This window comes from Furipterus horrens, unplaced genomic scaffold, assembly GCF_987537825.1.
Source record: "Furipterus horrens unplaced genomic scaffold, mFurHor1.1.pri manual_scaffold_2, whole genome shotgun sequence".
NCBI classification, from domain to species: domain Eukaryota; kingdom Metazoa; phylum Chordata; class Mammalia; order Chiroptera; family Furipteridae; genus Furipterus; species Furipterus horrens.
The window spans coordinates 47,442,677-47,461,718 of record NW_028327172.1 but is presented as its reverse complement, the minus strand read 5'-3'; the positions used below and the strand labels follow the sequence as shown (position 1 = coordinate 47,461,718).

Below are 19,042 nucleotides of genomic sequence, written 5' to 3'. Positions count from 1 at the left end.
GGGGGGGGGGGGGGTGCAGGGGGCGTTTACCAAGGGTGGCACTTCCCACCACTACCCTTCAGGAATTATGGGTACAGCTTTGGAGCTTGTGAGGAGTTGGACACTTGCCTCTCTGAGACTTCTTATGGTAACTGCACCCTGAGCCCCTCCCCGCTGTGCTGCACAGATGAGGAGGGTAAGTGGCCCGCCTGCAAGGCAGAGAGGACACTTGCCCTAAGAGAGGCACAGGGTGAAAGGCAAAAAGACATTTACCAAACACTCTGTTCCATGCTAGGCTCTGGCCTGTGTGAGCTTACCCAGTCCTCATGAAGGAGAAAATAGACCCAGTCCTTGCCCTCCTGGAGCTTTTGAAGTTCAAGATCAAATTAAGAAGAGGGAATATAGTCCTCACTGGAGTTTTCAAGGAAGGGGTCCTTCAGGGAAAAGACCGGAGACTGATGTGCATAGCATTGTACATATGAACTGTTATTTACCCTTTACAACCCTGCAGATATGAAATAGAGATGGAAAGATTGGGGCTTAGAAAGGTGATAGCTAGTTGGAGGAAGAGCTGGGACTGGAAACTTAGTTGGTCTGATGCCATAGCCCTTGCTCATTCTAATTTAGCTGGGCCTGGATGGAAGAAAGAGATGGGGCAGTGAGGGAGAGAGGGATTGGGGAGGGAGAGGATATGAATCCAGGTTTTTAACACCTTCTCAGTCCTGTGGAGGTGACTTGGGCAGGAAGGATAGCCTAAATCTGGAAATTTTCCAACACTGTCATTGAGCAAACCTCAGAATTAAGTCATGAGATCTGAGAGAAACTTGAGGGAATTAGAACTTGGCACCTAGTCCTCTGTGGGCTCTGCCAGCCCAATCCCCTTGGACCTAGAGTTTGGACACTCTCTGGCCCTCAATTCCCCTGTTGTCTGTCCCAAATATCAGTATTATACCAGGCACAGACAGAGAGGAAATGGCTTGGTTGCTCAGAGAGCACTCCATTAGGAGATTTCAACTAAGATATCACATACATTGGCATAAAGTTGTTCATAATATTCACTCATTATCCTTTTACTATCTGTAGTGAGGTCTCTTTTTTAATCCTGATATTGGTAATTTGTGTCTTCATACTTTTTATCTTGACCAATCTAACTAGAGGTTTATCAATTTATTATTTTAAAAAATAATTTAGTTGTTTGTTTGTTTATTTATTTATTTTTAGAAAGAGGGGAAAGGAGAAAGAGAGGGAGAGAAATATCACTGTGTGGTTGCCTGTAACTCGCGCCCCCAACTGGGGACCTGACATGCAACCTAGTCATGTGCCCTGACTGGGAATCAAACCAGCGATACTTGGTTCGCAGGCTGACGCTCAATCCACTGAGCCACAGCAGCCAGGGCCCAGTTTATCAATTTATTTTTATTTTTATTTATTTAGTTTTAATCCTCACCCAAGGACATGCTTATTGATTCTAGAGAGAAGGGAAGAGAGGGAGAGAGAGAGGGAGAGAAACATCCACGTGAGAGACAAACATCAATCGATCATGTGCAACCAAGTATGTGCCCTGACTAGGAATTGAACCTGCGACCTTTCCGTTTGCAAGTTGATGCTCCAACAAACTGATCCACACCAACCAGGCTATCAATTTTTTTTTTTTTTTTAATAATCTTTCGTTTCAATTATTTTCTCTTTATTTAATTCCTTTAGTTCTGGTCTTTATTATTTCCTTCCTTTGGCTTGATTCAGATATAATTTGCTTTTCTTAAGTTTGAATGATTGGTTATAAGCTTCTCTTATTTTTCTAATATAAGCATTTAATGCTATAAATTTCCCCCTGCAAACTTCTCTAGCTGCATCCCACACATTTTCATATATTATGTTCGCATTTTCATTCAGTTCCAACTATTTTCATTTCTTTTGTAATTTTTTTCTTTGACCCCTTATTTATTTAAAAGTCTGTTGTTTCCAAATACTTGAGGATCTTTTCTTATTGTTGATTTCTTTCTAGTTTGATTCCATTTGAATTAGAAAACATATCTCATGTAATTTTAATTCTTTTAATTTTGTTGAGGTTTGTTTCATGGTCAGAATATGATAATATGGTCTGTCTTGGAAGATCTTTTTTCCCCCAGGTCTTTAATGTGCATTTAGAAAGAGTGTTTAGGACTTCCAGTCAAGATGGAGGCATAAGTAGATACACTTTGCCTCCTTGTGCAACCATAAGAAGGATCATAACTAACCTCAAAACAAAAAGCACCCAAAACTGCCAGAAAATCGAACTTTATGAAAATCCAACAACCAAGGATTTAAAGAAGCTATGTTCATCCAGACGGGTAAGAGGGGGGTGGAAACAGGGAGCCGGGCAGAGAGGAGGCAGTGTGGTGGAGGCGAGGTGGTGGCAGTGGGGGTCGGTGGAACAGGCGTTCCACATTCATGTGTGGTGGATAAAAATTAGGAGTGAGCGATCCCAGCCCCAGGCCAGACCACGCAGCCCAGGGTTCCAGTGCTGGGAAAATAAAGCCTCATAACTTCTGGCTGAAAAAACCAGTGGGAGTTGGGGTGGGGAAAGAAACTGCCCATCTTTCAGGAAAGTCTTTTTAAAGGGCCTGCATCATCCTGGAATGTATGCAAACCCACCCACTCTTGTAACCAACACCAGGACAGTGGCTAGAGGGGCACCAGTCGCATATGGGAAGGGGGTGAAGTGACTGGAAATGGGGCAAGTGCCAGCCAAGCCTCCAGTAGCCAAGCAGTGGCATTGTCCCCTCTCCGACCCCTCCCCCACATACAGAGCCACAAAGGGGTAAAACAAATACCTCTGTTAAAACGTTTTAGTGATTGATCTAGAGTTCACTATATATTTTAAAGTTATCAGATTCTACCTTTGAAAAATAATGTACCATTTTATATACAGGGTAAGAACCTTATAAAAATATTCTTTCATTTTCTTACCCCTATCCTTTGTGCCATTTTTGTTATATAATACATTTTTAATCTACAGCTCTTATAAACTCTATGACATATTGATACTATTTCTGCTTTGGATAGTCAGTTATCTTTTAAGGTGTTCACAGAGCACTTTAATAGTCAAAGTTCACTCATATTCATGATCTAATTTAGCTATAGCAAGGGCTGTCTGGGCTGTGTATGTCAGGTGTCTGTCCCCATTGACAGCAGAGTGAGATCCTAAAAGGGGAGAGGATTAAGCCAAGGTCACCCAGTGAGATTAGAGTAGAGCCAGCCTGGAACCCAGGATCCCATGCTCTTCCCAAGAGCTCCAGGCAGGGACTGCTCTCCCACATTTTTGCAGCATCTTGTTTCCTCCTCTGTGGAAGGATAGGTGGGATTTGGCAAAGCAGATCCTGGGGAGGGGAAGCCTGGATGGCTGGAGGTTGGAGCGATGCACCATATGTGAGCACCTCCGGGAGAAGGGAAAGTGTCCTTCATTGCTCTTTCCTGGGCCCACGGGCTTGACAGGATCAGGGGAGTTTTGCTGAATAACGAAATGAAAAAAATTTTTCTTCCATTTTTGTTCAGGCTTATGAATCCTAAACCTTCAGAGCCAGTGATGAGCCTTGAGTTCCTCCTCTGTTTCAGGCATAGCACAGTGCCAGGCACAGAGGAAACCATTAGTAAATATTTGCTAAAGGGATCATACTACAAATCCAATTCTTTCACAGATTAAAAAAAAAAAAAAAAAAGACAAGACAAGGGTGTAGGGAGAATGGGCTCTTATTGTTTAATGGGTACAGAGCTTCAGTTTTGCAAGATGCAAGAGTTCTGGAGATGGATAGGGTGATGGTTACAACAATGTTAATGCCACCAAAGCATACACTTTAAGATGGTCAAGATGGTAAATTTTATGGTACTTATATTTTACCAGAATTTTAAAAAGTTGAAAAGAAATATGACAAAATAAATACATTTTCTAACCAGAAGAACAAAACAAGGTTAAGCCTGCATTATTTCTATCCACTTCACCAAATGTAAAGGACACTGTTTGGCTGTGCCCTTCAGCAGATGTCAGACACAGGAGCACCCACCCATTCCCACAGGGATTAGCCCACCTGCTCTGAGGGCACCCAGCCCTGACCTCAAGCTCCTGGGGAATCTGTTTCTTTTTCTGAAGCCAGGGAATGCTTAGAGGCAGGGCAGGTGGGATAGGGGGAACGGCAGCCCTTTAAACTCTCCCTCTATCAGACAGTGTCTGCTTTGTGCATGTCCTCTGGCTTTTACGAAACATGGGAGTTATGTCACTTCAGCAAGGCCACTGGACCCAACCAGTTATACAACCTTGGATGGTACATAACATGAGCAAAAATAGTCACCTGCTTCCCAGAGTTCACTGTGTGCCAGGGACCTGCCAAGTGCTCTGAGTGCATAAATCTCCCAGCAAGTCTTGAGGTCAGCCCTGCAGTCATCAACTTTGACAAATGAGGAAATGAAGACGCAGGCGGATAAGCAGCTGGTTCATTCATTCAGTGACTGCTACATCATAAAAAGTGGGTTTGAACTCTGGGTTGGGTGTCTCCTGCAAACTTAAAGGTTGCTGGTTCAGTTCCCAGTTAGGGCACATGCCTGGGTTGTGGGCCAGGTCCCTAGTTGGGGGCACATAAGAGGCAACTGATTGATGTTTTTCTTGCACATCAATGTTTCTCTCCCTCTCTTTCTCCCTTCCTTCCCTTCTCTCTAAAAATAAATAAATAAAGTCTTTTTTTTTTTAAAGTGAGTTTGAGGCTTGAATCTTGTGCTCCAAATGCCATGCTTTGCTGAGCCCCATTGCGGGCCTTCCGCAGCTGGGGAAATTGAGTCCCTCAAGTGTGTCTCTGGACTCCCTAAAAGTTACTCAGCCAGGCGATGGCGGAGTTGCCGTGGGGATCCAGGTCTCCCAGTTTCCAGAATGGTGCCTTTATTTTTGTAACCCTCACCTGAGGATATGCCTATTAATTTTTAGAGAGAGAGGAAGGGAGAGAGAGAGAGAAGCATCTACCGGTTGTTTCCCATTTGTGCCCTGACCAGGGATCAAACCCACAACCTAGGTAGGTGCCCTGATTGAGGATGGAACCAGCGACCTTTTTGGTGTGTGGGACTACCAACTGTGCCCGTTGGCCAGATCCAGAATGGTGCCTTTTCTACCAGAAGAGACCTTATCTGAGAAGGAGAAGGTCTAGATTATCAACCAGAGCGCCAACTGCCTCCTCTCTGTGCGCCCTTGAAAGCAGTGTGGTAAAGGGTATTGGCAGAGCAGTTCTTGTCTCCCTGGCCTCTCCTTGAAATATTTCTTTTTTCCTGCTTTCTGACCCGGCCTGCTTCATTTTCCAAGGAGGGATGATGGTGTAAGGAGACATCCTCAGGAAAGGAGACCCAAGCAGGCTTAAGAAACCTTTCTAACTCAGGGCTGTTGGGGGTGTTGCGGGGAGGGCCTTGGGCCTGCAGGGTAGGTGGGGGGTATGGTGGTAGGTGGGGACTATGGTGGCGGGGGGGCTACTGAGACTAAGGGTAGGAGTACAGCCTGCCAAAGGGGTAAGCCTCTGGAGACACACGTTCCCTCTCTGGGTCTCAACATCCTCTTTGTTCAGCGGGGTTGCGGGAGGTAGTTTCTAAACCCACCTCCAGGTCCAAGGTTGGGTTTCCTAGAAGCAGTCCCTATGATGAGACCTGTGAGACTGGTTTATTGAGGAAATGCCTGTGGGAGAAACTGGAGGGGGAGCTGAGGCAGCCCAAAGAGGAAGGGGAAGAAGCTAAGCAGGGCGTGATTCCAAACCAGGAACAGCCTCCGCCAGATCCCACAGGTGAGCCCTGGAGCAAAAACAATGCCTGGAATTTGTTCCAGCTTAGAGCAGGCAGCTGGCTTTCACCAGTTAGTCTTGGCTAAGGGTCACCTGGGATGGGGTAGGGTGGGAGGGGGAAATATAAACTCCGAGGTGTTTACCATACTCTGCACTTGGGAAAAGGTGTCTTCTCTGGCCCCAGGCAAGCCCAGGAGGGTTACAGGGGCAGGTGGTTGGAAAGAAAAATCAACAGAAGTACAGAATGGGGTCCACATCAGTGATCAAAGGGAGTCTGGCAGAGTAGTGATGGCGCCCCCAACACCACCCCGAGGAGTCGTCCTAATATTTCAGGGTTCCGGGTCTTTCCCAGTAGCACTGGATCAGTGGCAGAGGGGTGAGGGCACTGATAGACTGGGAGCCTGAAGCCTGTGGGAGCTTTGGAATAAGAATGGAGGGTACAGCATCAGGGGAGCCCCAAAGAACCAGTTTGGCAGGGCTAGGGGCCTTGACTGTCTTCCACCCTCTCAACTCCTGCCTTTAGTCACGCACACAGACACGCATGCTTAGACACATGGGGCACAGGAACAGAACATACTTTTATGAATATGTGTGCATACAGACATGCACACAGGCTCATGCACAGGTATGTACATACTTTTACACAAAGCCATATTCGTACATGGATACTCTTGAAGAAACATATCCATAGACATGCACGCTCGCTTACACACGCATGTTCCTGAACTCATTTCAGAAGCATGGCCAGCCAAGGTTCTTTTTATTCCTGCTCAGGGGAGGGAAAAATAGGGGGATGGGCACACAGGACCAGACCAGTTGCAGCTGACTACTGAGGACTGACCTTTGGCTGGAATGGCCCAGATCACCCCAGTTCCAGAGCCCAGGTTTGTGTCTGTCTGGTGTTGCTTGTGGAGGACTGATAAAGGTGTCTGGAAACTCAGCTGTCACCACCCCACCCCGTTCTCCATGTCCCCAGAGGTTCCACTCCCACCTTTGACCCAGGACTTAGACCATCAGCAGGCCAGGGGGCCCCTGTCTCCATGGTACAGATGAGGATCTGCAATCCAGGGAAGGAAGTGAACTGGAGCTCCTGACGGGTAGTCCCAGCCCCTGACTGGTAGCCTGCTTCCTTTCCAAATGGCAGGAGCCAGCAGTAGCTTTATCATTGGGAAGCAAGGGACATCGGAGGAGCTCTGTGGGGCTCCCAATCTGATAGTGCTTACAGGCATTTAAAAGTGTGATCAAGCCCTAGCCTGGTAGAAGCCACCAATGAACGAATAAATAAGTGCAACAACAAGCTGATGTTTCTCTCTCTCTCTCTCTCTCTCTCTCTCTCTCTCTGGCTGGCCCTGCCTAAAATTAATAAATAAAAATTTATTTTTTTATTTTAAGATTTTATTTATTTTTAGAGAGAAGGGAAGGGAAGGAGAAAGAGAGGGAGAGAAACATCAATATGTGATTGCTTCTCACATGCCCCCAGCTGGGGGCCTGGCTGGCAACCCAGGCATGTGCCCTGACTGGGAAATGAACCAGCAACCTTTTGGTTCACAGGCCGGTGCTCAATCCACTGAGCCACACCAGCCAGGGCAACGAATAAAAATTTAAAAATAAAAAGCGCAATCAGTGCTGGGCTAGAAGGAAGCAGAGGACTATGGAAGCTCAGAGGAGGCACCTATGAGCCTGGAGGGAGGGAGAGTCAGGGAAAGCTTCTGAAGGAGCTGATATCTGAAATGACTCTTAAAAACACCAAAAGGAATTGGATTTGGGTGGAAGGAAGTAGGGTAAAAGGCATTTTAGCCAGAGAGAACAGCTTGTGTAAAATATTGGCTCTAGGGGAAGCAAGGTATCCTAAGAGACTGGGACAAGTTCAGAAGGCTGGAGGGCATAGGCAGTCGCTCAGAAGGAAGGCAGGAGTCACTGTGAAGGGCTGTAAGCCAGCCAAGTAGCTGGAGGCAGCCAGAGAGCACCAAGAGACCACTGGGTTTTCATCAGAGGAATTATTTTGTAAGACCTCCACTGGAGAGATCCTTCTGGCTCCAAAGTGCGGGGTGGATCTGGGGATGGCTTAAGACAGATCTGAGAGGGAACATAGGGCAACTGATTAAGGGGCAGCTGGTAGAGGCTTTGCAGGCCAAGAGGTAAATTGAGGCTATTAGGTAGATATTTATATAACAAGAGAGAAAACAAATTTCCACAAAATTTTAATGGACAAAATTCAAAGTAAATAATGGAATACGAAATTATAATACAGGCTGACTAATGAGAAGACTGGAATTTTTTGGAGGATAACATTTCACTTAACTGGATCAGCTCAAAGTTACTGTTCCCTCCCATCACATGGATTGTAAATGTTCACCTCTAAAAATCATTCTTAATTCACAGGTTATTCAAACACAGGCCGAGCCCTGGCCTAGACTAATGGGGCCTGGGGAAAAGCAAGTGAAACAAAGGAGGTTTCCTCTCTCCTCCTCACCTCCACCATTACTGCCACTCCTTTGAGAGAGGTCACTGGTCCCAGAGGGCTCCAGTTAAAATGTGCCCTTGTTACTAGGAGATACTGAGATCCTTTAGCCAATAGGAAGACACCAAAATAGGAACATCTGTAATCATAATATCTCAGGGCAAGAGGTCCCTCTCCAGTTCCCTCTCAGAGCAGGACTAACTAACATACATGTGTTTCTTGGAATTGTACTGTATTCCATATATGAAAAGTGACTTGCTTGAGGTCAGACTGTAAGTTGCTGACAGAGCGGGCATTTCAACCCCAGTCTCAGGGTTCCTAGCTGGGGTTCCTTTCCCTACCACTATGTTCCTGCCATAGACTCCTGTTAATTTGGTGGGGATGAACATGTGGAGAAGGAGTAGTGTCAGGACTCATCTGCCCAGGATAAAATACTCTTCAGGCTCCTGCCTTCCCCAATTAGCAGTCCAGTGGCAGATCAGGCCTCTCATTTACATACATTTGCATATATAGCTTCCAGATGAGGAAACTGAGGCTCAGAGAGAATGAAGAACTTGCTTGGCATGTGTGGTAGGCTAAAAAAATAAATAATAAATAAATAAAAATTTAAAAGAATAGCTTCCCAAAAGATACTTACTTTGTAGTTCCTAGAACCTGTGAGTGTTACTTTATAAGGGGAAAAAAGAGGTCTCTTCAGGTATGACTAAATTAAAGATTTCTAAATGGGAGGACTATCCTGGATTATCTGGAGAGGCTCTAAATGTAAGACAAAGCCAAAAAAAAATGTGTCTGTATACTAACTCTTGCATATGTACATATTTATAATTATTTCTGTATCTATTCATCTGTGTCTATATTTAACTAAACATGAATTCATACCGATGTCTCCCACTCTAATCTCAATATATGAATCATTCTAGCCTTTCCTCCCTGCTTATCTGTAGCCTGGGAAAATGGGCTCCCACCTCCATTTACTTATTTGTGCAATATGAGTATGTACACAAGTACAGCCTTTTCCAAATTGTCAACCTGGACTATGTGAGAAATTCAGCTTAACCAACTATGGTGTGGTGTTCGTGTACATTTGATTTTAACGTTAGTCTTACAGTTTCCAAGTGCAACATACTATTTTCCTAAGTTACTTAGGTCAGTCCTTTCCCCCCAGCTCCCTTTAGTGAGGTTTTCTCCTACATTTGTAATATAGTTAAGAACCTTTTGTCACAGTCTGCACTCCATCCTGGGATTCCCCAAATTCTCGGTTGATTTTCAAATTTAATTTCTACTTAGTGTCACCAGTACAATACCATACATAGTCATTCCACCATTCAAATTAATTTCCTGTGTTTTACCCCATCAAAGACTCTCCCTCCCTAAATCCCTGACAATTGCTGATCTGTTTTCCATGTCTATATTTTATTCTTTTCCAGAATGTCATATGAACAGAATCAAATAGGGTTTAACCTTTTTACTCTGACCAGAATTACGATTTGTCCGTGTTGTTCTGTGCATTAATAACTCGTTTCATTTTATTTCTTAGTAGTAGTTCATTGTCTAGATGTATTATAGTTAGTTTATCCACCCACCTACTGAAGGACATCTTAGTTGTTTCCCGTTTTTTGGTGATTGTGAATAAAGCTGCTTTATTTATTTACTTTTTCCAGTACTCCCTTCACTCCAGCATCTCACCCCCCCACCCCCCCATAGTTCATGTCCATGGGTCATGCATATAAATTCTTTGGCTTCTCCCTTTCCTTTATTATTCTTAATTCCCCCTGTCTGTTTTGTACCAACCGATTATGCTTCTTAATCCCTGCACCATTTCTCCTGCTTCCGCCTCCCAGCTGATAACCCTCCAGATGATCCCCATAATTATGATTCTGTTCCTATTCTGGTTGTTTGCTTAGTTTGTTTTTGTTTTTAGTTTTTAGATTCTATTGTTGACAGTTGTGAGTTTGTTGTCATTTTAATGTTCATAATTTTGATCTTATTTTTCTTAAGTAAGTCCCTTTGATATTTCATATAATAATGGCTTGGTGATGATGAACTCTTTTAGCTTTACTTTGTCTGGGAAGCACTTTATCTGCCCTTCCATTCTAAATGATAGCTTTGCTGGATAGAGTAATCTGGTTGTAGGTCCTTGCTTTTCATTACTTTAAATACTTCTTGCTAGTCCCTTCTTGCTTGCAAAGTTTCTTTTGGGAAATCAGCTGATAGTCTTCTAGGCACCCCTTTGTAAGTAACTCTCTTCTTTTCTCTTGCTGCTTTTAAGATTCTCTATTTATCTTTAATCTTTGGCATTTTAGTTATGATGGTTCTTGGTGTGGTCCTCCTTGGGTCTAGCTGTCTAGCTTGTTTGGAACTCTCTGTGCTTCCTGGACTTGTATGTCTATTTCCTCACCAAATTTGGGAAATTTTCCTTCATTATTTTTCACATAAATTTTCAATTTCTTGCTCTTCCTCTTCTCCTTCTGGCACCCCTATGACTTGGATGTTGGCATGTTTAAAGTTGTCCCAGAGGTTCCTAAGCCTCTCCTCGTTTTTCTCAGTTGTTGTTTCCTCCTCCTGTACTGGTTAATTATTTACTTCTTTCTTATGTTACAAATCGTTGATTTGAACCCCAGTTTCCTTCCCTTCACCATTGGTTTTATGTGGATTTTCCTTCATTTTACTTAATATAGCCTTCCCTTCTTCCCTTCTGCATTTGCCATACTCAAGCATATCTGTCAAGTCTGTGAGCATCTTTATCACCAGTGTTTTGAACTCTACATCTGTTAGGTTGTCTATCTCCTCATCTGTTAGGTTAGCTATCTCCTTGTCGCTTAGTTCTCCCATTGGAACCTGGATCTGTTCCCTCTTTTGGGCCATACTTCTCTCTCTCCTCAACTTAACAGTCTCCTGTGTTTCTTTGCCCCTGTGTCTTAACTAGAGCTGTTGCACCTGTCTGGATGAATATTTCTTTTTTATATCTTTGTTTGTTGGACTTCCATGCTGGTAGATTTTCTGCAACTTCTGGTTGTCTCTAGTTTTGAGATAGTTGTATTGCTTCTAGTTGTAGAAGGAGATGCGGCATGTCTACCTACACCTCCATCTTGGCCAGAAGTCCCTAAAGCTGTTTTAAATATTGTTGTGCAGGCTTTGTGTGAACTGGTTTTCAAATCAGTTGGCTAAGTACCTAGGACCATGATTGTTGTGTTGTATAGTAAGCCTACATTTAACTATATAAAAAACTTCCAAAATGTCTTCCAAAATGATGTGCCATTTGAATAAATTAGTGTTACTTTAAATTTCACAATTTAAATCCAACTTTTCTGCTCTTTTCCTTTGTTTCCCAAGCTGGTAGTCAGAAGGTCACACTCACAAGGCAAAGAGCACTGGCTTTACCATCAGATCTGAGTTCAAATTCTGCCTCCAAAAATGTAAAAACCATTTAAAAACTGTGTGACTTCGGACAAATTAGTTAGCCTCTCTGAGCCTCATATTGGGAATGGACTCTTCATATATTCATGATGTCACAGGTTGGATTGTCCAGGAAGTGGATTCTGAGATGGTGTTTAGACTTCAGGATATTTATTAGAAAGAGCCCTTGGGGTTAACACCATTCTAAAAAAGGGAAGGCAGCAGAATTGGGCAGAGGAAGAAGTCAAAATGTACAGCCCATCAGAGTTGTCCTAATTTGGGCTAAAGTGGTCAACTCTTTATATCCCATCTGGAGCAGTCATTGGATCAGTTGCTCTCACAGAGACTGCTCTCCACAACTGGAGCCAGTGTCCCTCTTTTTTTCTTTTCTTTTTTTAGATTTTATTTATTTTTAGAGAGAGGGAAGGGAGAGACAAAGAGAGGGAGAGAAACATCAATGTGTGGTTGCCTCTCGTGCGCCCCCAACTGGGGACTTGGCCTACAACCCAGGCATGTGCCCTGACTGGGAATCGAACCAGCGATACTTTGGTTCGCAGGCTGGTGCTCAATCTACTGAGCCACACCAGCCAGGGCCTCAAGTGTCCTTCTTTGAAAGTGCATCTGGGTGGCACATCCCAGTATCCACCACACAAGGCAGGTTGGAAAGAGCACTGGATGAGAGCTGAAGACCAGTCCTGCCTCAGCCACTTTCCAGCTGTATGATTTCAGGCACATCCTTCCTTTTCCAGAGCCCCCTCAGCTTACCCAGATATAGGTGACAAAGATGACAGCCCCAATCAATCTGTGTTGAGCACTTTGCAGCTCACCAAGTAGTTTTGTGAACTTCAATTCTCAACAACCTTACAATGCCAAGAGTTTGTCACCCCAATGAATTCTAGGACTGTGCCATCCCAGTGAGGACTGAGGACCAGAGTTCGCCATGAACTGCTTGTTACTGGCTTCTGACAAAGTAAGTATGGAGTTTGAGAGTAGCTATTGAGAAACGTTAGAGCAGTGATTTTCAACCTTTTTCATCTCATGGCACACATAAACTAATTACTAAAACTCTGTGGCATACCAAACAATGTATTTTTTGCTGATCTGACAAAAAAAAAGTATAATTTTGATTCATTCACACCAGATGGCTATTGTTGTGTTGGCTATTGTCATTTTTTTATTTGACAATCTAAGGGAAAAGAGGTTAGTGCCCCTGACTAAATAGCCAGGTATTGCATATTTTTAAAATTTTTGCAGCATATGGGTTAAAAATCGCTGCCTTAGCACAATGTGGCAGAGTGATTTAATGTCTGTTAAAAGAAATAGTAAAAAATTTGGCTTGTTCTACATTAGTCTTTTTCTTATTTCATTTTCCTAGTAATTTATATTGTATTTTACAAATGGACAGGTCTGTGATGAATTCTGAAAAAAACCACAAGAATCTGCTACTTCACCACAGGCAGTTTGAGAAGCATTGATCTAGGGCATCCCCAAATGCAGGCTTCTGACAATTTTTGCATTTTTTAAGGAGAGAGGCCCGTTTTGATTCTTAATCATTGCCACTTTATTGACAGGGCCAGGGTTTATTGCTGTATTTTTCTTTTAAGGGTCCCTTTAAAAGGAGCTGCTAGCAAGGGTCTGTCTGCTCATCTATTTCTATCTGTCCTCTCACTACACATGTAACTGGATGTGCATGGCCCCAGTCCAACTGGTTAAAAAAGGCAACACTCAGTTTGCTGGCAGGGAGTGAGGGGGAAGATGTAGAATCTAAGAAAAGCCCGAACCTGGTTGGTGATCGACACAAACTCCCACTAGTCTTTCAAAACCTGTTTCCTGGCATTCCCAAAGGGGAGAAGCATAGAAGAACTAGAATTTACTAAATCCTCACTTAAGGATGAACTATTTACAAGTGAGGAAACTGAGATTCAACAAGGGGGTCACACAGTCAAGCAGGGGGGACAGGGGGCAGCTGTGTGTCTTGCCACGAGCCACTCTGCCCTGTTGGAGGCCGGAGACAGGCTGGGTGACTGCCGTCTGGGCAGGCAGTCTTCCTACTGGGAGCAGGGTTTCAGAAAGTCCTTTAATCTCTGTGACAACTGAGCCTGGTTGATTATAAAGAGGTCACTGTGTGTGTCACTGAGGTAAGGGATGGAAAGCATCCCACCTGGAGCTCAGTACACAGGCTCTCAGTAAGCAGCTCAGGGTGTGGACCCTGCCTTTCTGATGCTCCAGTCAGCCCAAGGCATCCTCTGGCCCTCTGGCCATGACCCGCTCCAGCTCAAGGACCCCCCGGGGCTCCTCCTTACTTGGGAGTAAATTCCTGACTCCTTGCCTGGATATTTGAGTTTCACCAGCCAGTAGGCAAGACAAAGTCAGGTAGCCTGTCTGCCTTGTTCACCACTCTGTCTCAATAAAAATTTGCTGAACAAAGGCCTAAACCTCTAGCCTCCTGTTTCCTAAACCTCATGCTTCCACCCAGAACCACAGCAGCAATCGCCCATGCATGCCCTGAGCTTTCCCTGTTCTCTGCCCACTTTGGAACCTTAACAAAGCATAGTACCCCTGAGGGTTGAGCCTTGGCTCATGCCACGTGGCTGCCAGCAGTGCTGTACTGGCTGATCCCTGTCCCACCTGTCACCATAAAGCCATTTCAGACAGGCTAGGCCTCAGAAGGCCCTTTGTCCCCTGTGGGTAATGATGTCTGAGAACTTCTACCCAGGTCAAAGGGCAGTCTGATTTCTCGAGGAGACTCCAGCTCTCCCCATCACTTGAGGCCTTGAGCAGGCTCTGTGGGCCTCTGCCCCTCTCTACCACGCTGAAAAATCCTGTTGTCCTCTGCCTGTCTGAATCTGTGTACATGTTGGGGTGAGGGCAGCCATCTTCCCACACAATGGGGAGGCCTCTCAGGCAGGCTCTGAGGGCTCTGAGGAGGTGTAAGTTAGGAGGTGCTAATTTAATAACTCAGCCCTTCTATGTGCAATTCCTGGCCCACTGCATTAGTAGGGGAGGCCAACTACTATAACAAAGACTCCCCATCTCAGGGACTTAACACAGTAAAAGGACACTTTCTGCTCACACAAAGTCCTGGGTGGGTATTCCTATGTGGTAACTTTCTTGATAGCCCTCCTCCGAGATCACTGCTGCTGGTGTCTTCATCACGGGGCCTCCAGGCTGCTGTGAAACAGGGACCATCCTCCTCCCTCTGGCCTCTAAGTCTCTCCCCATCCCTGATCTCTCATCCTGGCACCTCAAGCCAAATGGTCCCCTTGGACTCCATCCCAGCCAGGTCAGGGGGTCATGGCCATCATTTTCACCTCTGACCTTTGCTCGAACTATTGCCCCTCCTATTTGGGGACCTTCTACATGGCCAACTGAACTTCTGTCCTCCGAGGCAGCCCCCAGTGATCTCCCTTCCTGGATTTGCCCCCTTGTATGGAGTGTGGGCTGCACTTGGTGACTCACATCTAACCAACAGAATAAGGCAGAATTGATGGTGGTCGACACAGAGACGAGATCATAAATGGCAATGTGGCCTCTCTTGACTTACTTGCTCTGGGAAAAACTCTGTCATTGGCAACTCTATGGAGAAGCCCATCTTTGAAGGGACAGAAGCCTCCTGCCCACAGCCACATGGGGTACCTCGGGAGTGGACCCTACAGCCCCACTCAAGTCTTCAGAGACTGCAGCCCCAGCCCACAGCTTGGTTACAACCTCACGAGAGCCCTGTCTGTGCCAAGGCCCTTCAATTCCTGACCTTCAGAAGTTATGGGACAATAAATGGCTGTTGTTGAAAGCAGATACACTCTGGAGTATTTGTTGTGTAGCATGAACATCTAGAGGCAAGATGGTCTTCTCCCCTCACTCCTGCCGCAGGCCCAGTGTGCCCACCCAGCAGAAGCACCCATGTGAGAGTCCATTTATGCCGCCCATTCTCATTCCCTGTGGTGCTGAGTTGCAGCAGGTCTTGTGCTGGGTGCTGGGACGGGGCTGAGGGCAGCAAGGATGTGGTCTCACTCCTTGGGGTTCCCAGGCCACTGGGAGACAGAGGAGTCCACTGATCCATTAATGACCATGCCCTTTTCACCCCCACGGGTAGCCTTAAAGAGGGGTAACTAACTCTGATTTAGGACAGTGAGGTGGGAGAGCAGGGTGTGAGGGTGGGTGGGGTGTGCCAAGGTTTGACAAGGGTGATGACCTTTGGGGAGTGGGGTGAGTAAAGTTTAAAAAAAATAAAGTTGAATGGTTATTATTAAACTTTCTTGCTTTTCTGCAAGGCTGCTTGCTTTAGAGTGTAAAAATGGCACCAACAAACTCAGTATATTGCAAAATCAAGACAGTATTTTTTGTCATCTGACACTGTAACAACTAACAAAACCTTTTCTCCACTGCCAGTTATTTCCAATGGAAAAATCATTCAGTATTTTGACCCAAATCCAGAGATAAATGTAGGCAAGTTATGATAAGGTTTAAAAGGCTTACATAATTTTTGTAACTATTTTACCACAGATAATTGCAGGAATTTTGAATATTATAACTGTAGGCCACACTAAAAACCATAAGGTGTTGTGTAAAAGTTGCATATTGTGTTTATCTGCAGTCATTAGAAAATTAAGGGGCAGTTTCTTCCAATAGCATTATTTTAGTTTCTTCTTCCATTGGTGTGACCAAAAAAAGCTGCTCTTTTAAATCTCACATCCACCACTTCAGGCAACTCTTCTACATCAAATTGTTTCATACTACTTTATTTAGGAGGTTCCATCTTCACTTCTCAGTAGATTTTCTGCTTCTTCACTCATTAATTCATCTGCTCCTGAAGGGTTACTCAGTGTCATCTTGATCAGCCAGCAATCCTCATAACAAGATCTGTTGACAAGACCCAGATTTTCTGCAAGAACTTCATTAATTTTAGTTACTTCTCCTGATAGAGGAGAATTCACTAGCAGCTTTCACACTTTCCAAAGCACCAAACTCCTTGTTTGTTCAGTTTTGTCCCAATTCCAGGAAGACTACAGTAAACAACATTTCCCAAAGCTTCCTGTGCAAAATTGCTGATTCCCACTGTTCCAATACCATTTTCTGTTGCTGCCCATTCACGTTTCTCTGGGAAGTGTCGCAGCACCAAGGGCAGCTTGGGGCCAGTGCGCAGGGTGTCCGGCAGAGGCACGAGTGGGCTACAGGCTGGCCCGGCACTCTCTGCGCTTGCTCTCAAGACCATGTTCACAGGAGTCGGGGTGGGGGACTCGTGGCACCACCCCTGGGCCACCCAGCCAGCCTGGATGTGAGTGACACTGACCAGGTCGAGGATAAAGTATGTTCTGGCGAAAAGGACTCCCGTGCCCCAGGACACAGCAGGTCCGAGAACAGAGCACGTCCAGCAAGCAGTGAAGGGTGCGGGGGTGGAGGTGGGGGTGATGAAGTGCCAGGTAGAAGGCCTAGGAGGTGAAGCTGGTAAGGTCAAAGGGGAGGGTGAGAAGGGCCTCGAATACTAGGCTGAGGAGGATTTGAGACCTCTCCATGGGCATTGGAGAGCCATCCAGGGAGTTGGGTTTTGTTGGGGAGAGGGGACCGGGGCGCTGCATGTGGGTAGGCTGGGAAAGAGCACGGAGGCAGGAGTCCCAGTGCACAGTGCTTACTCAGGGACCACCCAGGGTGCTGAGTGTTGTGGCAGAGGGCGGGGGTGTCCGGAAAACCCCTAACTCTACCAGAGGCATTAGGGAAGTCTTCTTTGAATAGATGAAACCAGTATTGAAGGATGAGTAGGAATTACCCAGACAAAGGGGGAGGTGGGATGGAGGAGTTGGCATTCCAGGCAGAGCGCAGAGATGAGAGAGAGAGAGAGAGAGAGAATGATTGATACATGGAAGTGCATCTGGTTCAGCCTGAGGAGAGGCAGCATATGCTGACAAAGCGGAGAGGTGAGAAAGGGAGGGGACTGGGCCACATGGTGGAGAGTGGCGGGGCTAAGGAGCTTGGTCTTTGAGGGAGACATCTTCTGTCTTCTGTTGACCCCTCCAGGTCCACTCTCCACTGGCGTCCATCGTGCTCCTTCCTGGGAGACCCATGTGCATGGACTGCTGCCACAGGCCCTCAGGCCTTGGCAGGAGATGGAGGGAGGAGGGCGGGGTGGGAATGCTTACCTGGATCCTTTCCTGCAATAAGGACCCCTGCCCATGACTTTCCAGATTCAGGCAACTGCTGCCTTTATTTGTCCTTCCAGGCCTCAGGGTGGCAGCACTCTGCCCATCGCCTGGCCCAGCCCTGGCTTAGTGCACCCCGCTGTGTGCTCTCCATACCCTGGACACAGCCCAGAAATTGTTCTTTTATCCAACTCTCCTCAATGTATCCTCATAACAAGACTTGTTGACAAGACCCAGAATAACTCAGTTGGTTGGAGCATTGTCTCATACGTGAAAAGTTTGCAGGTTTGATCCCCATTCTGGTATCATACAGGAGGCAACTGATAGATGTTTTTCTCTCTTTTCCTTTCTCTCTAAAACCAGTGAAAACATATCCTCAGATGAGGATTTTTAAAAAATTACCCTCATTTCAGAAAGCCATCTGGTGCTTGGTGGAATCCAGCCTGATATTGCACAAACCCTGGGAGCAATGGAGAGCCACTGAGGATTCTGAGTAGGGGTGATACGGTCAGATTTGCATTTCAGACCGTGTGAAGGACGTGTTCAGGACAGGCAGTGATGTGGAGGCTGGGCTGGGGCCCTCTGGATAAACTCAGGCCAACCCACCGCTAAAGGCAGCTGCATGAGAGCCCAGGCAAGACCGAGAAGAGCCAGAGCCAACCCACAGACTTGTGGGAAATAGTAAGTAAGTCCTTGCCGTAGTCAGCCATTGTGCTTCAGTGGTTCATCACACAGCAACGGATCACTACAAGGGGCAGGTACTTCTCTCCTTTGCATGTCTCGTCCTTCTTTCAGGGTGCTGCCTGCCTACAACTTCCTCCAAGTCTTTCTTCCCCCTGCTGGAGCTCATCCCTCCCTCTGCTCCACCTCATGGCTCTTTGCTCCCGCGTCTCTTGTGACCCGTGCAGCACACTGCTCCATAGGATAACAGGCACCTCCACGAGACACTGGTACGTTCATCTCCTGACTCCTAATTCACACGTACTCTGGGTCATTCCAGACAGGACGTGGAGTGGCTTATAATCTCAAAATAGTACCTATGCTCATAGCACTGGAGGTGGTTATTGTAATCCTTATTTTTCACAAGACAACATCGAGGTTTGGAGGTGACGTGATTGGCCCAGAGTTACTCAGAAGGGGTGGGCCAGGGTTTGAACCCAGATTTCCGCTTCTCAAAACACCCTCACATTGTAGTTGTTGGTATGATCTGCTCCTGGAGGGAAAGGACCCTGTTCCCCTGCTGAAGGATGAGGGGGATTCACGAGTACTGGTCTCACCCAGACATC

At 45.8% G+C, this 19,042-nt stretch overlaps 1 long non-coding RNA gene across 4 annotated transcripts in view; it reads left to right on the top strand.

Annotated features, from left to right (window-relative positions):
• Positions 1–19,042, top strand: part of LOC150018515 (uncharacterized) — a 30,654-nt gene that overhangs the window by 3,479 nt on the left and 8,133 nt on the right. The window contains exons 1-3 of one of the 4 annotated variants that reach the window (XR_016508899.1): positions 17,845–18,041; positions 18,170–18,437; positions 18,552–18,706. This is a non-coding gene — a long non-coding RNA (uncharacterized LOC150018515). Of the gene's footprint in view, positions 1–17,844; positions 18,442–18,551; positions 18,707–19,042 lie in introns of those variants that run through there. The other 3 variants (XR_016508898.1, XR_016508897.1, XR_016508900.1) reach the window with 3 other exon arrangements.